General features: G+C 38.6%; 1 pseudogene; it reads left to right on the forward strand.

The window, feature by feature from the left end:
• Positions 1-10,145: 10,145 nt before the first annotated feature.
• LOC122752178 overlaps positions 10,146-26,610 on the forward strand; it is an 86,473-nt pseudogene continuing 70,008 nt past the window's right edge.

Consider the following 26,610-nt stretch of genomic DNA (forward strand, 5'->3'; position numbering starts at 1 on the left):
GGAAGTGTTATGGGCCCAGAGAACCCCAGAAGTTCTCTGGGGTACATCAATGAACCTTCTCCTTGAGAAATGAATCCAAAGGACAGACACACCTAAAGAGATAAGTGGAACCAGATCAGACTGAGCTAGCTCTGGGACTCCCACCCTTCATTAAAGTCTCCTCCACCCCTGGGGAGATAAGATTAGGTGTGGCTTCTGCCTTTGTGGCAGGAGGAGGAGAGAGAGATGGCTTGAGATCTGCAGCCACCCCTCACCCAACTCCCCCAGCCACCACCAGAGGGGGGTGGTGCTCCCTCAATAGGGGAACTTTCCACAGTCTCTGACCACCATCAGTCCTCTATAAAAGTATCTGCCTGTCCCCTGCTCCAGGAGATTGGTATCTCAGAGCCACACTGCACCATGCCTTCTCCCCATGAGAAGTTCAAGGATTTCTCTCTTGGTTTCCCTTCCCTTCCCCAGTCCCTAAAAAAGCTACTATCTTATTCTAATTGCTTTTATGTGCAAGAGGGTATAATTCTTTTTTTTTTCCTTTTTTTTAAGTGTCAAAAGTGGGCTTATTTATTTATTTATTTAAGTTTTCAACCTTTGTTTAGATAAGATTTCCAATTTCAAATTTTTTCTCCCTCCCTGCCCCCCTTCCCTAGACAGCAGGTAATCTGATATCTAACATTAAACATATTTCTGCATTAGTCATGTTATACAAGAAGAATCAGAGCAAAAAAGAAAAACAACGGCACCAAAAACAAAAGAGACAGTATGGTCCAATCAGCATCCATATTCCACGGTTTCTTTTCTTTCTTTTTTTTTTTTTCTAGATTTGGAGAGCCTTTTTCATCATGAGTCCTTTGGAGCTTTCTTGTACCATTGGATTGGTGAGAAGAATCTAGTGTATCACAGTTGATCAACACACAATGTTGATGATACTGTGCACAAGGCTTCTCTGAACTCCTCCTGCTCATCGTTTCTTACAGCACAATAGTATTCCATTACATTCATATACCATAACTTGTCCAGCCATTCCCCAATTGATGGGCATCCTCTCAACTTCCAATTCCTTGCCACCAGAAAAAGAGCAGCTATAAATATTTTTGTACATGTGGATCTGTTTCCCTTTTCCATGATCTCTTTGGGGAAAAGACCCAAAAGTGGTATTGCTGGGTCAAAGGGCATGCACAGCTAGACATAAGAGGTGATACCATACGTAAATTAGGAGAGGAAGGAATAGTCTACCTTTCAGATCTTTGGAAAGGAGACAAGTTTATGACCAAACAAGAGATAGAGAATATTATGAAATGCAAAATGGATGATTTTGATTACATTAAATTAAAAAGGTTGTGTACAAACAGAAGCAATGCATCCAAAATTAGAAGGGATTCAGAAAGCTGGGAAACAATTTTTATGGCCAGTACTTCTGATAAAGGCCTCATTTCTAAAATATATAGGAAATTAAATAAAATTTATAAGAATCCAAGTCATTCCCCAATTGAGAAATGGTCAAAGGATATGAACAAGCAGTTTTCTGATGAAGAAATCAAAGCTATCTATTCCCATATGAAAAAATGCTCTAAATCACTAATGATTAGAGAAATGCAAATTAAAACAACTCTGAGGTACCACCTGACACCTATCAGATTGGCTAAAATGACAAAAAAGGAAAATAATAAATGTTGGAGAAGCTGTGGAAAAATTGGAACACTAATACATTGTTGGTGGAGCTGTGAACTGATCCAACCATTCTGGAGAGCAATTTGGAATTATGCCCGGAGGGTATAATTCTTCAAAGAGGAATTCCTAAGGACCCCTACCCAAACCCCCTACCCTATCTTCCCCATATCAAAAGGAAGGAGAGGAGAGGAGAGGAGAGGAGAGGAGAGGAGAGGAGAGGAGAGGAGAGGAGAGGAGAGGAGAGGAGAGGAGAGGAGAGGAGAGGAGAGGAGAGGAGAGGAGAGGAGAGGAGAGGAGAGGAGAGGAGAGGAGAGGAGAGGAGAGGAGAGGAGAGGAGAGGAGAGGAGAGGAGAGGAGAGGAGAGGAGAGGAGGGAAGGGGAGAGGAGGGGAGAGGAGAAGAAAAAGAAAAGAAAAGAAAAAGTCCACTGGTCCTGAATTCAGTGTATCTATGTTTAAACCCCACCACTTATTAATATCTTGCCACCCTAACTCCTGGATAGCTAGTATTAATTAGGTCCTGTGTGTGTATACGTGCATGAAGGCATGTATGTATGTATGCATGATGTATGTATTGCTTTTCTGTATTTATATGCTATATACATGTGCATGAATGCCATATATATAAATACTCACACAGGCACATATGTACATGCATGTATGTGTATACAATATGTGGAGATTTGTGGTGATGATAATGATGATGATAACAGCTAATGTATAAAGTCTCATTTGATCCTCACAACAACCCTGGGAAGTAGGTACTATTATTATCCTCATTTTACAAATGAGGAAACTGAGGTTAAATGACATGCTCAGGATCACATAGCTAGCAATTATGTGGATTTGAACTCAGGTCTTCCTGACTCCAGACCTAGTACTCTATTCATTGTGCCACCCAGCTGCACGTTTATGCATGTATGTGTATCTATGCATATGTACAATTGCATAATGTTTTTATATACTGCTATATCAGCATTAGATATATACATATATTTCTATATAAAGAACTGGCCCTTAAAACTTCCTTATATGCATATGCATAAATGTTATCTTTATGTATATATTAAAGTGACTTTATCAGCATCATATATGTATCAAGATGATGTATCAACATGTTGTACAAATCTGCTTTAAATGTTTATATATATATGTCAGTATTATGTATATATTAAAGTATGTTCTATTACCTGCTAACTATAAATTCAATTGAGAAGCTGAGATTCTCTAGGTCATTTTATGCCTGGCATCAGATTTTGGCTCTGAGGTTCAAAAAGGCCATGGGGATACTTGTTGACGAGGTCCTAAGATATATGATAGCCTTCACACATTCTGATTGGTGGCAGCCCTGCTGAGAATCCCTCATTCTGACATATCACCCACAGAGTGGTATGTGATGTGAGCAGTCTATTCAGAGATCCAACATGGCACATGTCTAAGGAAACAGAGCCTAACTCTTCATTCTTCACAAACAAATTATTTAAGTCTCTCATATCCCAGTTACATCACTCTCCTTAGTAAATGCTATATTTTTGGCTTTGTCACAACTGTCATGTCCTACCCATCCACAGATCCCTACAATTTATATAGGAAACCAAGGCAGGATGTTTTTTTTGTTTTTTTGGGGGGTTTTTTGGGGGGGGCAGTGAGGGTTAAGTGACTTGCCCAGGGTCACATAGCTAGTAAGTGTCAAGTGTCTGAGGCCGGATTTGAACTCAAGTACTCCTGAATCCAGGGCCGGTGCTCTATCCATTGCACCACCTAGCTGCCCCGAGGCAGGATGTTGTACTACTTAATGAAAGGTTTATCAAGATCTGCACAATTTAGGTTCTGCACACAGCAGCCACCAGTCTTGTTTGTAAGCCTCTTCTACAAACACCAGGCAGATGCACTGATCTGAGTGCAAACGTGTGCTATCTGGGAAGCACAGCAGAAAACTTAAACACCATTTAGCCAATTTAATGGCAACAATAACAACAAAAACCATCTAGAATAGAATTTTTTTAAATGGCAGAAATGCTTAATATCTCTAATCAATAATTGAAACTGAAAACCAAAAGGTTAGGGTGATCCAAGAAGTCAAAGTTACTTGAGGAAATAAAAAATATGTAGTAAACAACATAAATTTAAAACTATACTATAGAGGCTTGAGAAGCAAAGAAATTAGAGAAAGGTATCCCCAGAGAAAGGGGATGTGGGAAATTTCAGCCAGTTATACTGTCAAAAGAAGTCCAACACCACAAAAACTTAAGCTATGATGAAACTCAAAATAGATATCATAATGGTATATAAATATAAGATTGATAAAATAGTGATGTCAAGGGAAGTTAACTAAAACTCTAGCTTCTCTGCAAAAGTAGAAAGCAGTGTGCCTGTTTAAGATGCATCCACTGGTGAAAAGGCTGAAAGTGGTCCACGAATTATTTGCAAAGAACCTCACCAGCTTCCTTTCTGATGCAAGCTGGATCTCATTTTTCTTAACAGAAGCTATCACATATTTATTACCAAAAATGGGAAAGCCAAGGTCCCCTCCAAATGTAGGCCAATTACATGTTTCTGTATTTTATACAAAGCATTCACAGCTTGTGTAATTTTTAAAAGCCCTATAAACACAATAGGATATGCCAAAAAAAATTGCAGAGGTTGGAGCAATTTATTCTAAATTCACTGATAATTAAAACAACCGAGAGTTCGATAACATTTATTAAACCTTTATCCATTATCACAAAGCTTTTAGCTACTGACTTAGTCATGTACTACAAATATACAAACCCAAACATAGTAGAAAAAGCCACAGCATTTAATATCTATATGGAAAACTATTCCTTATTTAAAACATGCCACCAACACAAGAATGTCAAGAATAATTGATATAAAATATGACATCTTCTAGTGAGACTGTTTAAACCAACTATGGTTCTACCAAGCCTTAAGGACATTATCATCACTCCTGAATAGAAATTAATATGGAGTTCACATTAAAGAGGGCATCATACCGAAACATTGGATTAATCATTTGATGTAACTTAAATAATATCAAGTTATATGACTCCATTGAAAACCACATTAAGCTGCCACTTCATCTTGTAGAAGCTTTAGCCAATAATGTTAAAAATAACACTTGAATTCAATAAGTATAAAATTCTTTATATGTGCCAAAGTTGAATAGAAGCCAAAGGCTTTGAGTTTGAATTTAGAGTTCAAATTCAACCGATGGATGATGGCGACACTTGCAAATACTTTGGTCTTCTCTAGGCAAGATACACAGAGCCTAAGACTATCAAGGAGAAGAAAAGCAAGTTGTATAAGTATGTCAAGAAACTAAATGACATCCTGAAGTCAAGACTTAAGAGTAAAAGATAAAAATAAAATTATACTAAATATAATATTAAAATGAAGATAAAATAGATTTGGATCAATTCACATCTATATAGTATAAATCTTAACATAAACTTTTGGCACAGTAAGATGTATGACAATGAGTCTAGAAGACACCCTAACAAAAACGTGTATCAATTAGTGAAATGGAGCCATAGAAAGATGAACATATCCTTGCCATAAGAGGAGGACAAGGATTGATATATATCCTCAAAGCACATGATAAATGGGTTAAAAATTAAGGAAATCATTTGGAAAAAGTAGACTTCTCTCTACAAAGCAATAGTAAAAGATAATGACAGGTATATAGCACTAGTTTGGTAAATGTAACTGAAAGTGTTTTCTCCCCGGGAGACCCCATGAAAAGTCAAAGTTCTGTGAGCAGAATCAAAAGGCATTCCACGAGTGACAATTATATGAACTCAACTAGCAATATGCTGACAAAGTGTTGAATAAATATCTGTCATGTACATTTGTTTATAGAAACAGAGTAATTTATGATGAGATAAACTCTTGATTCTGAATCAGGTCATTGTCATCAAAAATAATAGAACAGTTATGTTAAAGTGATAAAGACTTATTGATCCTCATTGGATTCTCAAAACAACCCTAGGAAATAGATACCATTATTATCCCATTTTACAGATGAGGATACCAAAGCTCAAAAAGTTGTGACTTGTCTTGAGTCAAACAAGCTGGTAAGTGTCAAATTTCCTGACACTACATGTCTCTATGCATTCTGCCCCTGCATGTCTCTATCAATTTGGCCATCTAGCTGCCTCTAAGAGTCAATGATGGAATCACAAGGCCCTTTATGGGTGACATACATACGTACTCAGCCAACAATTTTACAACAAAAAAGTATGAAACAAATGCTTGTCACGTGGCTTTTTTATTGAAATAGAGTGGTTTATGATGCAATTCAGGTTCAGGGCATTGCCACCAGAAATCATAGAAGGAGGAGACTGGATTTAGTGATCATTGCAGATTTCAAAACCATTTACATTCTACCATACAAATTGTAGGAGCCACAACACATCACTGCTATTTGCAAATATTTATCACTTGTCAAATACCTAGCAAGACATGATCTGATGGCTGGCATTACCCATCAGAAGTTCAATATTTTTAAGGACTATCAGCAAATAAATACTCATATTACAAATATAATGGATCCCCAAAGTCATAGTGAAAACTTAAAACTGCACTAAGACTTTTGAAACACTATACATAACTCAATATATCCTTATCTAAAATGATAGCAGCTAGCATTTACATAGTATTTATGGTTTGCAAAGCTAGTGGTGTCAAACTCAAGTAGAAACAGATCCCTATAGGGCATATATTTACTTAGAAAACCACAAATTAACATTATCTATGTTGTATTGTATTTTTATTTTGTTAAATATTTCCTAATTGCATTTTAAGGTATTTCTAGCACTTTACAGCTCTGTGCAAAGAACTTTACAAATATTACCTCATTTGACTTTTATGACAATCCTAGAAGGGGAAAGATGTAGTATTATTCCCCCAACCCCATTTTACATATGAGGAAAATGAAGTCATGACTTGTCCAGAGTCACATTTTAAAGGGTGTCTGAATCAGGATTTGAACTCAGACCTTCCTGATTCCAGGGCTAGCACTCTATGCCTTGTGTCAGCTAATAGGTTGGAATGTAAACATTAAAATGTACTGCATAGAGAGCATTATCACAGACTGCTCTGTTGCCCCACAGTCACCCACATACTACCCTGACCAATAAAAACTGAAGAATGTTATACCAAATACTCATAATTTCCAAGCAACATGGAACAAAAAGTTCTCAAAACATAAAGACCAAAATAATGTGGGAACAAGATAAGATTCAGCTCATGCCTATCATCCTACCTGCTTGTGGAGTTTTACTGAGGAGACTTTCAGTAACACTGAAGACGATGAGATCACATCTGAAAACATTTGTTCAACTACAAAAAAAAGTTATTTTATCCACCTGCGCAATAATCAATAGAACCTAAAATATAAAAGAAGAAAAGCAAGACAGTGGTTTGTCTTTAGGATAATTTCTATTTGAATTTCATTAAATAAGATAAGAAAAATAAAATTAAGAGCGTAACAGCAAATATTGCAACATTTATATTCCTCTTTCAGGTTTGCAATAACTTTCCATATATTTCCTCACTTATCCCCACAGCCACCCTTTGCAGTAGGTACTAGATGTACTATTACCTCCACGATACAGGTGAGGAAACTGAGCCTCTGAAAGGTTAGCTCCCTTGCCATCATGATGTAACTAGCAAGGATCAGACCAGAAATGTCAGAACTAGAAGAGACCTTAAACATCTATTCCAACCCTTTCATATCAACTCTTTCATTTAAGACAAGTAGGGACTAAGAATCAAGTAGGAGGAAGGATTTACCCAAGATTACAAATCTAGTAAAGGGCAGGATTCAGCTCTAGGTCTTCCAAGGATTCTATCTCCACCCCCACCCCCCCTTCCATTTGTTCTGAGGAAAGTGAAAGGATCATTAGTAGTAACACACAGTTTGGCTCATACTAGTTACAGTCAATTCCAGATTGTCAAATGTTGGATTTCTTTTTTTTTTCTTTAATTACTACTACTATCTTTTGTTTTCACATCATTTTCATTTCCTAAAAATATCTCTGCCCTTTTTTTGCCTCACAGAATACCATTCCTTTATGGCAAACTGGATTTCTTTTATTTTTTTTCCCCTGAGCAGGATCAGCTCACATATTCATTAATCATCTGCATTCGGGCTGAAATTGACCAAAGCAATGTATTGATTAACCAGCTGGAGATTTTCTCCCAGATTCCTTTGGTTGCTCTCCAATGGATTCTGTCTTGAATGCTTTTCATAGTATTTATCCCAAGTTTGAAGTCAGTTCTCTTGGTTCACTGAGTTGGATCATGAAGCAATTATCTTCACTACCCATCATGTCCATTTCTACTATGCCTAGGTTTCATGATTAATGTCAGACTAGCTGAAGTTCTCATGGTATAATGGGTTCTTTGACATTTTTTTTTACAGTCTATTTCTCTTCATGTTCCCCTTTCTTTCCCAATATTTGGAGGGCTATCACAGATCCTTCTCATCAGCTCCTATTTTCCACCTTGTTCTGATTTACCACCTGCATAAAGAGGAGACCAGCTAGAACCTGCACTAGGCTACTCACAGCAATGAGGTCTCTTCCCCTCCCTGCCTTGCAAGTGATGCCTCTTTCATCATGGGAGACTTTATATCTCTACAAAGCAAAGCCTTTGAAAACAAGCAGCCTCATAGTCAGAAGGGCAGAATGGAAAAACCACTGGATTTCATTTCTAGCTCTACTGTTTGCTAACTGTTTGACCTTAAGAAAGTCATATCATGGGGTCAGTTAGGTGGCCCAGTGGATAGAGCACCGGCCCTGGAGTCAGGAGTACCTGAGTTCAAATTCGGCCTCAGACACTTAATATTTACTAGCTGTGTGACCCTGGGCAAGTCACTTAACCCCAATTGCCTCACTAAAAAAAAAAAAAAGTCATATCACCTCTTTAAGTCCCTTTCCAAGTAGGGTTGTACCTTACTGTTGTCTGTGTCCTGTGTGGCCTAGACAGCCATGCCATATCTGTTACTGGGGATGCTAATGCGTTATGCAAGAGTCTCTAACCATGGGAGTAATCTGTCTTTCCTGCTTAAGATATTAATGTATGAAGGTATTCTGATAACTGTCCCCCTACAGAGTTCTAATGTCTTTCCCCTCTTCCCTCAACCCAAATAAATTTGTTCCACCCCAGCATCCTAATTAACAGTTCAGAATAACTTATCTCTACTGTCCTTTGCAGTTAGAACATTCTAAGACAGATGGATTTGGAGTCACAGGACCAGATCCTTACTATGTGTGAATTTTGTGGGCCTCGATTTCCCCATCTACGAAATGAGGGGGGTGGACTAAAGATCACCCGGCAAGATAAAATACCAGACATAGAAATCATTTCTTGAACTGAACTGCTAAGCATTCAAACTCTACTGCAGAGAGCACAACTCAGACGGGCTGGCCAAAAGGTTCAAACGCTAAATTTACACTTGCCTAAAAGACAAGGCAAGTGCTCACATGGAGGTCAGAACAAGGAATATAAGGACACTCTTGAGGTCTCTCTAAAGAAGTTGCTTATTGATTAGGAGACGTGGGAGACCCTTGCATAGGACTGCCCAGCATGGTATGCCTGCGTCAAGAAGGCACAGTGCTCCATGGGCAAAGGAAAATTGTAGTAACTCAAAAGAAATGTGAGATGTAGAAAATTAGAGACATCCCCACTACCAATGTTCTGAGGTTGTATCAGTCTGATCAGTCACAGTCAGACACCCTGTACCTTGATTCCAACACAGTGATGTCATTTGGGTCCTCCTCAAGCACACAGGATAAACAACAACATTACCAATGAAATCATAGGTCCATTTCCTATTTCTATCCTAGGCAACTAGAGAAATATCCATGACAATGTATCACCACATTCATTCTTGTAAGGCACAAACTACACAAGTGTTGAGAGAGTTCAAGATAAGGGGAAAATGACCATGAAGGGAGATTAATCCAGAAAAGCTTCATGGAGGAGATGAGTCCAGAGGTGGACCTTGAAGGAAGGATAGAATCAGAATTAATGGAAAGAAAGGAGATAACAATTCCAAGTGGGGCTAAGATCAGAGCATGTATCAAAAATCCAATTATTTATGTCATCCTGAGGATATTTGGAATTGTGAAGTCCTTACAATAAAATCAACAATCAACACAGAGGCTTAATTGAGATACAGAAAATGGAATTTGGAGTCAGAAAGCCCATGCATTTCATGCACCAGTTGACAGAAATGGCATTTAGAGGCCTGAGTCTCTTCTATAAAATTTTCAACATTTATGTTGAATAGTATGGGGCAGCAGGCAGTCCCACCCCTAAAACTAAGGTTTCAGATGCTCACAAAATTGCTGGGAACACTGTTAGAGCTGAATCCAAAAATAATCACATTAGTCACATTTGAAGAGCGAAGCAGAAACAAAAAGAAATCAAAATTAATTTCAATACTTGCAGTGACAGCAGCAATTAAGGTGACATGATTATGGAAATCATTGCTATCACTGAGACTCTCAGCCTAGGGGAGGGAAAAGAACCATCAGTGCAGAATATTGAGAAAGAGAAGAGCTTAGACCTGAAGATGATGGAATCTATGCCTCTCCAAGATCAATGCCTTCTCCCCAAGAGGGCTCTGAGATTCCAAATGGAATGTTGGCCTGGACAAAGAGGGAAAGAGATTGTAATTGTCCATTGCTCAGGGAGAAGAAATTGCTTAAGTCCCAGAATGCCTCCAAAATCTTAGAAAATTTTCCTTAGACTGAGAACAGGTACAAAATGTTAGAGTATCTACCCCACCTTATAATATAAAGTACCAATAGTTAGATTTTCTGCCATTGGGGCAGGCAAGCCAACCTACATGAAGGAGTATGGAACCCTGAGAGAGAAATAGGAGTCTGCATTGCCAGGTTATTCAACCTACTACTCAGGTTCAACCACTTCCACCATCACCTCTCCTCAGAGCATAATGGAGGTAGCCCCAAAGCCTTGGGAATTAGCAGTGCCACCCAGACCACTAGCCCTGCTTCTAGCCTGGCCCTCATAGCCATCATCTCGGTGGAGAAGAGGCTGACCATCTTTGCTGCCAATAGCATTCACCATTGACCAGCTTCATACTGAGTCCTGGGAATAGCAGGCACCCCCAACCCCCACTCCAGCCCATGAATTCTGTTTCTAGCCCTCTCCACAGCCATCATTCCCAAGGGAGTGATCCTTATGGAGACACAACATCCAGATTCTTTTGTGGGTGTTGCAGCAGCCCCTCCGTCCTCAGGAGCCACAACTACTGTAGTCCCAGAAAAGTCCTTGGGATGGTCAAATGGTTCAACATCAAAAACAGATGCAGATTTATCAATGAAAATGGCATTAAAGAAAACACATTGCCATCTGCTTTGTCACTGTACCCCAAGGACTACTGGGCTTTTCCATCTGTCTTGCAGCTGAAGCCTCCTAAATGTGTTTTCTCCCCTGATTACAATATGAGTTCCTTGAGAATGGAGACTGTCTTGCTTTTCCATTTGTATCCCCTGTGCTTAGCCCAGTGCACTTAATAAATGCCTTTTTGCAGTAAGTACTGAATAAATGCCTCTTTCATTCATTCATTCTCCTTCTTCACGGTTAATATTGTTCATTATAAAATTTTGGAAATGGTCAAACCAGACAAAGAGGAGCCTCCTGTTCTGAAATCATAAAGCTGAGAACTGAGGTCTTGATATACAAAATAGTTCAAAAGGTCATTAAAGTGGAGTTGGGCTTCCAGGAACAATCAAAAGCTGCTCCAAGAAGCCACTAATAGCTCAATCCCACAGCTCAGCTCTCAGCTCTGCTGGGGACACAGTAAGTATTTGCTGATTATGTGCCTGGTTGATCTACCGACCAAAGACAGGGCCACAGGGAGAGATGGACTGGATTCTCCAAGTTTAGACAAATGAAGGCAGGCTGAAGGAAATTTGTTTCTAGGAAGATGGTAATGAGCCATTAGCTGATCACAACTAGGTCTGTCAGCACACTTTTGTACTATGGGGGGGGGGGGGAGTGTTTCAAACTAAAGCAGAAACAGCTCTAGACTTAATACAAAGTAGGCATGCCTCACCATGACGACTGTGCCTGTTATCTTCAAGCTACTGGTTCCTGACCCTACTGGCACCTGACTCCAGTCTGTCTTCCTCTGACAGAGCCCTGTTTCCCAAGAAGCGTTCCATGTCTTTCCCCTGAAATTAGATACACCTGCTTCCTTCCCTTAGAATAATCTTCTCTTCCAAGTACGAAAGAGCAATTAAGACATGCTAATGATGGAATGTGTTTCCCTTCAACCTACATAACATCACAGAAAGTACAGCATAAAACATAGTATATAGCATAAAGCTCAACAAGATATGGTTTCTGAAGGACTTATGAAAATGGCAACCCATCTATAGAGAAAGAAGTGATAGTATCTGAAAACAGATGGAAACACTTTTTTTTTCTTTTTTTTTGGTGAGGCAATTGGGGTTGGGTGGCTTGCCCGGGGTCACGTGGCTGGTGGGTGTTGGGTGTCTGAGACTGGATTTGAGCTCGGGTGCTCCTGGTCCCAGGGCCGGTGCTCTGTCCACTGCACCACCTAGCTGCCCCTGGAAACACATTTTTAAAAATCTTTTTTTTCTCTTTGACAATTCCTCAGTTTGAAGTTTTGGGAGTTTTTTGACTGTTTTCTCTCACAACCTAGCTAATGTGGGAATGTTTTCCATGACTACTCATGTATAACTTATTTTGAAATGCTTGAGTTCTAGTGGGCGGGGGGTGGGAATAGAGGAGGAAGAGAAGTTGGAACACAATTTTTTTTTAATTGATGTGAAAATTTGTTTTTACATATATTTTGGAAAATAAAATTCTATTCAATAAAAAAAACAGCAAAAAAAACCCCAAGATATGGTTTAATCAGTTATGTGTGTGTGTGTGTGTATTTGTAAAGCACCTGTTGTGTGTAGCACTTTGTGCTAGGGAGTTAGAATTAGAAAGTAAAATTTAGATAAGACGAGGTCCCTATCATCACAGAACTTGGCTTCAATCTGAGGGATAATAAACATACTGAAACAAATATAAGACACAATAAGGTTTGGTAAGTGTGTTGGAGAACACACACACAAAGTCCTATGTGAGATAGGAGGATAGTCATTACCAAAAGTAGGGTTCAGGAAAGGCTTTATAGCAGAGTTTCCATCCTAAAGACTGAGCTGGACTTTAAAAGGTAGGTGGGAATTTGATGGGTGTGGAGGGGAAAGGAAGACACTTTAAGCATAGGAAACATCATGTACAAAGGATCATAGAGTAGGATCATAGATTTAGGGCTGGAAGGAAACTTAGAAGTCAGTAAGTCATACCCCCTCGTGTTACAAATGAAGAAACTGAGGCATGGAGAGGTTGAGTGACATATAGTGACAAAACTAGAATGTGTTTGAGATAGAATTTGAACCTGTCTTTCTGACTTCATGTCTAGTGTCCTATATACAAAATTACTTTACCTCTCAGACCAAGAAAGAACATTTCTGGGGGTCGATTTAATGCATATAATATATTAGGGAAGTAATATGAAATATGCCCAGAAAAGTAAGAAAGCACCAATAGGAGAAAAGCACCACACCATGGAAAGGTTTCAATGCCAGACAAAAATCTTTGAACTTTAGTTGGTGGACAATAGGGAGCCAAGGAAGAATTTTGAGCAAAGGAGTAATGTGACTAGATTTATGCATGAGAATTTTTATGGCAGTAGTCTAAAGTATAGCTAGTTGGGAAAAAAAAAAGAGAGAGAGAGAGAAAAGGCAGGAAAGCTCATTGGGGAACTCTTGTCTGTGTATATATCTATTGATTGAAAAGTAGAGATAATTCAATGGAATAGACTAGATAAGAAAGAACCAGAAACACTGGAACTCAATGACCTAGTGTTTGATAAAATGGAAAAGATAAAATGCTTAGGAAAAAAGCCCCTTATTTGATTAAAAACTGCTGGGGAAAACTGGAATCTGACAGAAACTAGACTTACTTAGATCAACACCTTATACCATATTCCATATGCCTTCGGGGAAGCTACTTACTAAAACTCCATTTCCCTATACACCATTGCTCATTCACATAGTTTGTTCTTTTTCTTACTTTGAGGGTAATTATAATATCATTTGTCAGTATAATCTCTTTGATTCATAATAAACCCCTAGCCAGAAATCCTGATGATTTGGGGGGGAAAAAAATCTGTCTCCTCTCTCTTTCTGTGTGTGTGTGTGTCTTTCTCTGACTGTCTCTCTGTCTTTCTTTGTCTCTATGTCTCTGTCTCTTTCTATCTCTGTGTCAGTCTCTGGATCTGTCTCTGTCTCTCTGTTTCATTTCTCTGTCTTTGTGTCTCTCTGTTTTGTCTCTCTGTCTCTGTCTTTGTCTGTCTGTCTGTCTCTTTCTCCCTCCCTCCCTCCTTCCCTCCCTCCTTCCCTCCCTCCCTCTTTTTCTCTCTCTCTCTGTTTTTCACATCCTACACCATCTTGGGAAAGTCCCATCCTACCCCAACTGCACTGCCCACCTCTCATCTCTTAAATCTCTTAAGAGGTTTCAATTCTCTCCTGTCTTTTGATGAGAAAGAAATAGTATTTTTAAACATGTTCAAAAACACAGTTCCCTGAGGTCAGCTAGAGGAGAACCTCAACTTTTCTATTATCTAGCAGATAACAGAATTATTAGTTAATGGGTCTCTTGTGACCCATTAAGTATATCAGCATGCCTTAGATTTTCATCATCTATGCTGGATGCAAAACAGATATGGTCAAGGTACTTTGACCTACTAATAGGCTGGTGAATCAAGAATTAAATATTGGGTAAGAAGATCAGGGTTAAGGAGAATTATGATCTAAAAGAAACAGTGTGGCATGATGATTAAGTGCTGAACTAGGAGATTTTCCTGAAAATTAAAGCTATCCATAAATGAAATAGGCTGCCTTAAGAGGTAGAAGATTCTTTCTTTCAGAAGGTCTCCAGACAAAGGCTAGATGATCAGTTTGGGGGGATTTTTTAGAAGGGATTCTTATTCAGGTAAAACCGTATTATATGGTATATGAAGTCACTTCCTGTTTTGATATTCTGTGATTCTTTGACTCTTCCAAAACGAACCCATGATGCCTTTCTTTATTCCTTGATCTGGTAGGTCAAAGGAGACCCTGACCTGGTCAGTAAGAATGATGATGAAAAGTAACCCCTGCCAATTCCTCTGTAGCCATCACCTGCTCTTTCCCTGACTTGGGGTGCCATGCTGAGGGGCCCTTGGGAAATAGCACTATCTTTATAACATCTGGAGCATGAGTCAAAAAGCTTTTTTCCCTATTCTATGCATGTGATGTTTCCAACATATGCTTCCATCAATCAAGGCCATTTCTTAATCATGCCTTTTGGGGCTAGGAAACAGGAGAAGGAAAGCTTACAAAGATAGAACAACTCTACATAAATGCCATTAAAATTGTCTACCAGGAGAAAGTGGAAATAATCTCACACTTAACATATGGAGATTGCCAAAGGCAATTAGTAAACTCAATTCATAGTGTAGCATCACAAGTGTAGAGCTTGGAAGTGATTTTAGACGTCACCTATTCCAAATTTCTCCTTTTACAATTGAGGCCCAGTGAGATTAAATGGCATATCTAAGGTCATAGATGGCAGAGCTGAGAATTCAAGTCAGGGCATCTGACTAATTCCACACAGTATCCTACTTGGAAAGAAAAAGACAGTGAATCACCTGGACAGTTCAGGTCCAAGGGGGAAGGGATTGCTTGTGAAGCAACCATCCTGTCACCCTATTCAGTAAACATTTACCAAGCCTCTACTTTATCACAGCAGGGCTGGGGGGGGGGGAGGGGGGAGAGCTAAATGCCGCTTAAACAGTTCCTGTAAAGAACTAATGTCCTGGAGTCTAGAATTGCTTCAAGAGACTAAGCAGTAACAGATAATGGTTGAAATGCCCTACCCCACTAAGATGCTCAAAAAGTATACTTTGAGGTAGTTTAGGCTATCTAAAATGCTGCCTTCACCTTTAATATACCCTTCAACGAAATCCTATGTACTGGGGGCAGCTAGGTAGCTCAGTGGATAAAGCACCGGCCCTGGATTCAGGAGGACCTGAGTTCAAATCTGACCTCAGACACTTGACACTTACTAGCTGTGTGACCCTGGGCAAGTCACTTAACCCTCATTGCCCTGCAAAAAACAAACAACAACAAAGAAATTCTATGTTCTTATAAGAGGTAACTACCATGTTGAGGTTGACTTGTATCTTATTCTTCAATACTTCATGGATCCATGATTTCATTATAATGAATCTTTTCTCCACCTTTTGCAACCTTATTGATGGTTTTTGAGACAGATGATATGGCTAAAGAATTGTTTACTCTTTGGCCAATCTGGTGATGATTGCATGTGAAACTTCAAGTCTACCATGTAGAAATTGCTATTCCCTCCAAATATCCAACAAAGTTATCATGTATTTTTTTCCATTTTTTATTCCCTCTTCCCTCCCCCTGTTCTAGAGATGGCTACCACCAGACACAAATAGTTTACATATATAAAATTATTAAATACATACTTTTATTTATTGGTTCTTTCTCTGGATACAGATAACATCTTTCTTCACGTCCTTTATTTTTTTTTAATTTTTTTTTTTTAGTGAGGCAATTGGGGTTAAGTGACTTGCCCAGGGTCACACAGCTAGTAAGTGTTAAGTGTCTGAGGCCGGATTTGAACTCAGGTATTCCTGACTCCAGGGCCGGTGCTCTATCCACTGCACCACCTAGCTGCCCCCACGTCCTTTATTTTTAATTTGTTCATTTATAATAGTCAAAATGACTTAGTCACTCAAAGTCTTTCTTAGAATAATATTGTTACTGTATACAATGTTCTTTTGGTTCTGCTCACTTCTCTCTTCATCATTTCTTAAAAGTCTTCCCATGACTTTCTAAGATCATTGTGCTCATCATTTCTTATAACAGTAGTATTCCATCACATTCATATGTCATGACTTGTTCAGTCAATCCCCAATTGATAAACATCCCTCCAATTTCCAATTCTTTACCACCACATAGAGAGCTGCTATAAACATCCCATTCACATTCAAAGTTATAATTGATATTTGTTAATTTCCCTCCATCTTACTTTTATTCACTATTTTTTTTCTAGGTCTCTCTTTTTACCCTATCCCTGTTACCTTTGCTTATACCTTCTTTCTTAGACAGCTTTTTAGATACTTCCAAAAAGAAGCTATGAGAATATGAATACATTTTCTACCAGAGACTTATTCCTGAGAGGCCGTTTTTAAGAGCAAAGCCATAATTTTCAACGGATGAGATTCTCATATTACATATAATCTTGAACAGTCTCTTCCTTCCTTGGTTCCCATTAATAAATTCCAATCAACATGAAGGAGACTGATAAATGTGGCAACTGCACACAATGATTGCTACCTGCAGCAACAATCACTGGCATTCCTTGCAGACTGATGAGCAATTTATTATCAAGGATTTAATTGCTAAAAATCTGGAAGGAAGAGATTTCACACAAGATTTCCGGGTTTTCATGGAGGGGTGCTTCTCAGGTACAAATTGACTTTGGAGAACACAAATTTCAAATCAGATGGTTTCACACAGATAAAACATGATAGTGAGCATAGCAAAAGTATGTGCCTACCCTAACTTTGAACTTAAATTATCAACATTAAAATTAATACTGAATTACAGAGAGGATTTGAGGGAAAATAGTTTTCTTAATCAGTGACCTATTAGAGGAGCATTAGGTAATAATGCTTTTGCAATAAATGTGCCAATGCTATAGAGAGTAGGGCATTTTTTCCTGGTTATATACTGTCAAAAAATTGCCATCATTGCATAGTTTGGGGTCTATTAAACGTGCCATGGACTATGTCTGTGATCCTGGGAGCTGTGGGCAGATGAACAACAGTACCTGGTTTTGACTGTACAAGTCAAATGATTGGCCTTGCCCTATCAATCAATCAATAATCAAAGTACATGGCACTATGCTAAGTGCTTGGGGATATAGAGACAGAAAAAGCAAGAAATCCCTTGTCTTCTAGGAGTTTTATTTATACATATACACACACACACACACACACATGTATGTATATGTATATACACATACACATGTAAGTGTATGTGTACATATACACATTTGTACACACATTGTGTATGTACATATATACATATAACATACATAGATATATGCATATACACATACACATGCACAATACATACATAATAAAACATGGAAATGAACCATATATAGGGGAGTGGTGGCCAAGGAATAAGTTCTGGTCTAGATAGTCATAGTCATTATGAATAGAAACAAAGGGCAATAGATCATCAGTTTCATTTCTAGTAGTAATTTGTTGTTACTGTTGCTGCTGCTGCTACTGCTGTTGTTGTTGCAGGAGTTGAAGGCAGGGAGGCAGAAAAAATTAGATAGGTTTATTGTGTTAGCAAGACAAATGGCTAGGTGCCCATGCTTGGCCTTCCTCTCCCCCCACCTTATCCCATATAACCAAATAAATACTTTCTTTGCTACTGTAAAAAAAAAAATGATGACTTACTGTCCTATGCATTAGATTCCTGAGGCTGGCTAGATAACCTTTGGATGACATCTACCAATCTGTATGGCTCAGCCCCAGGGCAATATCCTCAAACTGAGTATATTAGCTCCCCTGGGGTACAGAATGGGGTCTCTGCAGTTCCATATCTGAAAAGTCTTTGATCCTGGTTGGGAAAAGTGGGCAGTAGCAGGCCAAATGACAAGATGCCATACTGGGTAAGTCCAAGTGTTGTGATAATGAGACAAGATCAAACACAAAAAAATTGCATGATCTAGCTTCTTAAGTTTACATCATAATGTTATATGTCATATGTCAGGAAGGGAACAAATATTTATTCAACACCTACTAAGCACCATGCACTGTGCTGTGTTTTTACAGATATCTCATTTGAATCTCATCCTATCCTAGGAGGTAGATGCTATTATCTCCATATTACAGTTGAGGAAACTGAGGCAGCAGAGGTTCAGTCATGAATCCAGAGCCACACAGTTAGTAAGTGTCTGAGACTGGATTTGAACTCAGGTCTTTCCGACGTTAGGTCCAGCACTCTAACCTCTCCTTTACCAAACTGCCTGTTAGGAGTTCAATACAAAACAAAACAAAACAAAACAAAACAAAACAAAACAAAACAAAAACAAAACAAAAAACACGCCCCTTAGATTTTGACCTCAGAACAGAATCTTAATGAATTCCTTTAAAAGGGTCCTGATTATAGATGTATTGAAAGAATAGTCATTTGTTAGCTGGAGTGAGACCCTGATGCTCAGAATATTCCTTAAGAATAGGTATATGTATTGGGGAATGGCTAAAAAAACCTGTGGTATATGGTTGTGATAGAATATTATTGTGCTATAAGAAATGACAAGCAGGATAATTTCAGAAAGGCCTGGAAGACTTATATGAACTGATGCAAAGTGAAATGAACAGAACCAGGAGACTGTTGTACACAGTAATGACTTAACTCTTCTCAGTAATACAATGATCCATGACAATCCCAAAGGACTAATGATGAAGTATACTATCCACCTCCCATGAAAGAGTTGACATCGATTGAATATCAGATTGAAGCATGCTATTTCGAACTTTCTTTCTTTTATTTGAGTCTTCTTGTACAAAATTACTAATATGGAAATGTTTTACATGATTGCAGATGTATAAACTATATCTGATTACTCACCGTATCAGGACGGGGGGAGGGGAAGGAGTAAGGCAGGAAGGGAGGGGTAGAATTTGCAACTCGAAACCTTAAAAAATGTTTGAAAATTGTTTTACCATGTAATTGAGGGGAAATAAAATATATTTTTAAAAATAATAGATATGGGGGCAGCTAGGTGGTACAGTAGATAAAGCACTGGCCCTGGGTTCAGGAAGACTTGAGTTCAAATCCAGCCTTAGACACTTGACACTTATGAGCTGTGTGACCCTGGGCAAATCACTAACCCTCATTGCCCTGAAAAAAAATAATAGATATATGCATTTCATATGACAATGGAAACATTTAGTAAATGCTTACTATGTATTTATAAGAAATGATACTAGGAGCCATGAGGGGGAAAAAAACAAAGTAAAAAAAATGGTCTGCTCTTAAGGATTTTGCCATCTACTGAGATACTAAAAATTCAAACATATCTTTGAGAGGTCGGGATGTCGACAATCAACTAAGAAAACCTCATTTAATAAAACATTTGACAACAGAAGTGTACAACATGTAAATATTCCATCCTTCCTCTCCCTCGACCCATTTGGTAACATCACCCCCTACTTAGGCTGTGGCTGTCCTACATGCCTTTTCTCACATATGTTTATTATATGTCCATCTTCAAAGATGACACTAATTAATAGTGATTATACTCAATGGGGATCTGCAGCTGAAGATGTAAGACCAATCATCTATTTTGAGTGAACACGAAAGTTTCCTTTAATAGGCTTTTGTGGCTTGTTTCCAAGAACCTCATTGCCATGTGCATCCTTGACCTTCAGACATCCATTTACCCAAATGGTTGTGGAAATGTCCATCATGTAAATTATGCTGCAGATTTAGTCATCATGGAAGTGTACTCAAATAACTAAGACTCTCAATTAAAAGTGATAGAGCAAAGGGTTTCCTTAAAAGAGAAATGTGAAATAATTCATATCACCAATTTTTAAAATGTCTGCTATGATTGTGTTTAGCACAACGCTAAGCCAAAATTGTGGGGAGATAACAAAACATATTTTTGCATTAGTCATGCTGTGAAAGAACAATCAGAGCAAAAAGGAAAAACCTCAAAAAAGAAAAACAAAAAAATAGAAATAGTAGGGTTCCATATGCATCTAGACTCCACAGTTCTTTTTTTCTGGATTTGGAAAGGTTTTTTCCATCATGAGTCCTTTGGAACTATCTTGTACCATTGTTTTGCTGAGAAGAATCAAGTCTATCACAGTTGATCAACACACAATGTTGTTGATACTGTGTACAATGTTCTCCTGGTTCTGCTCATCTTACTCAACATCAACTCATGTAAGTCCTTCCAGGTTTCTCTGAAATAAGCCTGCTCATTGTTTCTTATACCACAGTAGTATTCCATTACATTCATATACCACAACTTGTTCAGCCATTCCCCAATTGATGGGCATCCCCTCAGTTTCCAGTTCCTTGCCACCACAAAAAGAGCAGCTATAAATATTTTTTGTACATGTGGGTCCTTTTCCCTTTTTTATGATCTCTTTGGGAAAAAGACCTAATAGTGGTATTGCTAGGTCAAAGGGTATGCACAGCTTTATAGCTCCTATGCAGTTTTCTTGACAAAGGTACTAGAGTGGTTTGCCCATTTTCTTCTCCAATGGAGTAAGGCAAACAGAGGTTAAGTGACTTGCCCTGGGTCACACAGATAGTAAGTATAAGAGGCCAGATTTGAACTCAGGTATTCCTGACTCCAGGCCCAGCACTTTATTTCCTGAGCCATTTAGCTGCCTCTCAGACTTGCCTAATATGACCTAGTTATTATAATAGGTCCAGGTCAAAAACTATACTTTTTCTGCCTGGGTAAAGTATCATAAACCATGACAAAGGCAAGGGGCAGGAGGACAAGAGAAGGAGACAGAAACTTCATCTAGCATGAAGGCTTATGCTGGAGAAGCCATTGGGTAGGAAGGAACCAGCTTACCCTTGCCTACTATCTAAGAATTTCCTATTTTGGGGCAGCTAGATGGCACAGTAGATAGAGCACCAGCCCTGGAGTCAGGAGGACCTGAGTTCAAATCTGACCTCAGACACTTAACACTTATTAGCTATGTGACCCTAGGCAAGTCATTTAACCCCAATTGCCTCACACAAAAAGAATTTCCTATTTTAACTAATTATTCTTGCTAAGTAGGTACTAAGCTCCATTGTTTCTATTGTTAAGGCTAAAATTCTAGCTATTCTGTCTAAAATATCTAATGAGTGGTCGCCAATAAATTACAAGCCTTAGCAAGAGTTAGGCTTTTAAGCATTTATTAAGGAGAATAAGAATTTGATAAAGAGAGAAGAAAAGGCCTAGATTCCTATCTATTAAAGGGAGAGCACATTTCTAGCTCCGCTCTCCACCGGAGTCCTCAGGAAAGAACACAAGTCAGAGCACCTAGCTCTTCCTTCTTCCTCCCACTAGCAAACGTCACTTCCTGACGCCAAAGAAAAGACTCCTGGTCTTGCCCTCAAAGACTTTCCCTTCATGGGTGGAACTCTTCTACAGTAAGTCTCCAGCAGGTGGCGTCATTCCAATCGTTATACTATGTTGTTGAAGACTAGCAAGAGCTATCAGGATACTCTAAATTCATTGTCCTACAAGTTCAGTGAGCTGGGGTAGAGCCCCATCACCTCATCATTGTTAAGGGTCTGCCTAGAAATTTATGATCCTAGAACAGGAATGAACTCTAGATGTGAATTTGTCCAACCCATAGCTGGTGTTAGCATTTCACAACCACTGAATGCAAAGGACCTACAACCTGTTATGTAAGTACATCTAAGTGAATCAGAAGGCATTGTCAAGTATACAGCCATTGCTACCTTTATTTGTAAAAATGAATGCTAAAGAAACAACATCAGAACCCAAGAATATATTTATGAAAAATAACTGAGGTTTGGTCGGTAAATTTAATTTAGTTTGGAATTCCCAAATGCATCCCTGAGACTATATCAAGTCTTTGCTGTTCTGAAAATATATCAGGACAACTCATGAGATGAGATTGTCTTTGTGCAATAGATCAGATGTAATACATCTCCCTGACTAAATAACCCATTTTCCCATTTCCCTTTTGTTTCCTGTATTCTTCTTTATCTCCTATTTACATGGCCTCTGATCAAAAGCATTAAGACATATTGAATTTGCCTGCTTCTACACACAAGCCTCACATACGGGGACATGGCCATCCATTGTAAAGCTACAATGGAGATGAACAACTAGGAAAATTTACTGTTGAAAGGGATGGATGGGGAAAAGTCATATTATTCTAATAGATTTTTTTCCTGTAGCTTTGTGAAACCGGTAAAAAGGCAGGGCTATGCAAAAGAGTCTGAAACCCTTCCTCAGCTGACATTGCTGATCTCTTCCTCAGAAAACAGCAGAGACTTCACAATCAAAGCATGATTATTACCAGGTCTCTCTGCAGCTAAGGGACAAAAGGTAATAGTTGGAAAAACATACAAAATCACTGAAGGTGTGTGTGTGTGTGTGTGTGTGTGTGTGTGTGTGTGTGAAGAATCTCATTTCAAAATAATTTCCCTGAGAAGTTCACTCTCTCTAGGAATATATTTTTAGGGGATTTTGTGGAGGAATGTTATTACCAGAAAAATAAAAGAAAAACCCAAATCCAATACCAAAACCATTGATTTTGCAAAGGCAAATCCTAGACCCTTAGAGGTGGCAAGGAAATGGCTCAGCAGAGTGAATAAAACAGTAGATTTGGGGTCAGCAAGCCCTGGGTTCAAATTCCAGTTCTTCCATTTAATACTTGTGTGACCTTGGGCAAGTAATTTTTTTCCTCCATGGTCCTTAATTTCCTCATATGAAAATGAGAGGATTGGACTAGATGGAGTCTAAGGTCCCTTCTAGTTCCAAAGCTCTTATCCTGACCTAAGTGTTTGTCTCTAAGTGATGCTATTATATTTCTGCTTCCCTCAATGTTTAGTCATATTCTTTTTTTAAGTAAGTCTTTATTGATATCTTTTCTTTTTTGTGTCATCAGAGTTTCCCCCAGTATCCACCCCCCTCCCAGATGCATCCAATGTAACAAATAGCATTTTAAAGACAAAAAAGAGGAAAAAATTTATAAAATTTATATTCATCAGAAAAAGTCTGAAAATATGTACAATATGCAACAACTGTGAACTTCACAGCTCTGCAAATGGGTAAGAGTGTCATGTCATGTCTCTTCTTTCAAATCAATTTTGCACATTATAATTTTACAACATTCACTTTTGATTTTTTTTTGTATATGTTTGATTTTCTTTCAAATTCACATTGTTGAAGCCATTGACCCTTACTGGGTATTATCTGAGAGTCTCCAAGGGTCTAAATGTTTACATTCTCAGAATGATTGGCCTAGCAGAAATCTTCATTTTAGTATCATTCTGTTAATTGCTATACTAATGTAAAAGCATGGGGCAGCTAGGTGGCAGAGTGGTAGAGTGGCAGGCCTCGAGTCAGGAAGACTCATCTCCATGAGTTCAAATCCAGCCTCACATACTTGCTAGCTGTGCAACCCTTGTTTTCTTGTCCCAGTTTTCTCATCTGTAAACTGATCTGGAGAAGAAAATGGCATTCCAGTATCTCTGCCAAGAAAACCCCAAATGGGGTCATGAAGAGTCAGACATGGCTAAAAAAGAATTCAACAACAACAAAATGTAAAAACTGTGCATGTATTAATGCATTCTAAACCAGATACTTTATTCTGGGAGTATTTTTACATCTCTAGTATATGGAAGCATTGTGGAACAGTGGTTATATTCCTAGATTTTGAATCATGAGACCTAAATCCAAATTCTTTCTCAGATGCTATGACCCTGAGCATAGGGACTTAGGTCCTCAGAACCTGTTTCCCCATCATAAAACTGATAAAATAATATTTGTCCTACCTATTTTATAGGGTTATTGTAAGGAGAGTACTTAGCAAAACTTAAATTTTTAAAATTAAATGTGGATTATCATAGTTATTTGTTTTGTACTGTATTCTTTTTAAACATTCATACCTATTCTCTCATTTGATACTGTCCTCTGAATAGGTTAGCACACTCTTAGAATACTTACCCATAATTCTGAGAATCATATTTAAGAAGGAAAGTGTTAAATGTAGAGTATTAAGAGAAGTCTTCCTGACTTCTAAGTACAACATTCTATAAAATGAGATAATACTTGTAAAGTGTTTAGCATAGTGTTTACATGTGTGGAAATTTATTTTGATTTGGGGACCCTACCTTTAGGCTGAGATTAGAAAGCCTTAGGCCTTCAGGGTCTCTCCCCCTCCTCCTCAGCTTCAGCTAAGTGAAAAAGCCCCGTGGGCTATACAAGACCCCAGGTCAGACAGCTGGGGTGAAAAAAAAGCCCCCAGCTCCCTCCAACCTGAGCGGAGCTATCTGAAAGATAGCCTGTGCTGAGGCATGAGGCTCTAGAGCACACGGCCACCAGCCCCCCCCCCCACCCCCCGTTTCCCTACCAGCCGCAGCTCGGTCTGTAGGGGTGAAGGAAGCCCCGAGATTTGAGTGGAGAGAAGAAAAGGTATATATAGACCTGGGAGTGAGACAGGAGGGGAGAGATGGGCTAGGAGAGAGACTCGAGGACGGACTAGATAGAGGGACTCGAGGACGGAGCAGAAGACAGACTGACCACTGACCGGGAGGCAGCGAAGGGCACAGAAGCAGGTTAGCACAGGGTATGGGTGGGAGAAAGTGAAGATTAAGAGGAGTTAGAAGAAAATGGCTGACCAGGGAAAGTGTATCGTGCCCTGAGGCCGGAGGCGGCTAAGGCCCTTATTGTATTCAAGAAATTCAGCAGGTGGGAAAGAGACACAGTGGAAAGGGACCACAGGAAAGAAGTCAGGTTGTACTTTATTTCCCTGTATTCCTAATTTGAAATAGTATCTCATAAATAAACTCTGCTTAGATTATTTAGTTAAGAGGCTTCTTAATCCTGTGCTTATCAATTTGGGAGTGGAGCAGTGTGGTGGAACTTTATAAACGGCCCACATTAAATTAACGAAGTCAGATAGCCAAATAGTCAACAGTCCCCAGTTTAGTCCTCCAGTCAGATTAGCCCCCCCAAATCAGGCCCGATCATTTAAAAATATTTCAACACATGTAACAGGTGGTGGTCCACCCTCCACTGTGGGAATAAACTTATCCTGGTTGGACGAGGGAGTAGAATTAGAATATTGAGTAAAAGTTGCAAAGAGGCAAATTTAGACTTGAAGTAATGAAAAAATTTCCTTAAAAATAGAATTATTGCAAAATTCAATAGGTTCTCATGGGAGATAGTTGTTTCTCCCTCAAGGGAAGTCAAGCAGAGGTTGGAAGGCCACTTGTTGAATATGTTGTAGAATGGGGTCTTGTTCAAGGGGATGTGAGTGAAAATTTCCCCCAGTCCTGTTTCTTAGCGATTTCAGTAGCTGATAATGCTTTGAGTGATAACCTATTGGACAAGATGTAAGAGTAGATTTTGATCTACCTCTCTTCTATGTATGTAATTTAGAAAGCCATTTTTTAGCTTCATTATATTATATAGTATGCTTTGGTAGCTTCATTAGATGATGATGAATTAAGTCTAAGTTTTGTATGTTTTGACTAGTGACAAGATGCATAATAACTAATAGTGTTAAAATACTTATACAAGTTACATCATTTGCTTAAAAATGTGTAATCAAATTAAAGTTCAATTTGCTAAAGATAGATAGAATTAACCAATCAGAATTGTTAATGGTAATACAAAAGTATACAAAAAGTGGTTGTTACAAATGATGGTGCCATGTATTCTATCAAGAGAGGAAATGCATGCTGTTTTTTCATATTTAAGGCATATTTGAGGCACACGTATTGCAAAAGTTTATCCCTTATGCTTTAAAAAATATGACACTGTAAGAATTATTGTGCTATAAGAAATGACAAGCAGGATGGCTTCAGAAAGGCCTCGAAAGACATGTACAAAATGATGTGCAGTGAAGTGAGCAGAACCAAGAGAACATTGTGCACAGAGACAGCAATATTGTTTGATGAAGAACTGTGAATGACTTTTCTCAACAATACAATGATCCAAGACAATCCCAAAGGACTATTGATGAAACAAACAACCTCCAAAGAAAGAACTGATATTGATGGAACAGACTGAAGCATGCT

Source organism: Dromiciops gliroides, chromosome 1 (assembly GCF_019393635.1).
Source record: "Dromiciops gliroides isolate mDroGli1 chromosome 1, mDroGli1.pri, whole genome shotgun sequence".
Taxonomy (NCBI): domain Eukaryota; kingdom Metazoa; phylum Chordata; class Mammalia; order Microbiotheria; family Microbiotheriidae; genus Dromiciops; species Dromiciops gliroides.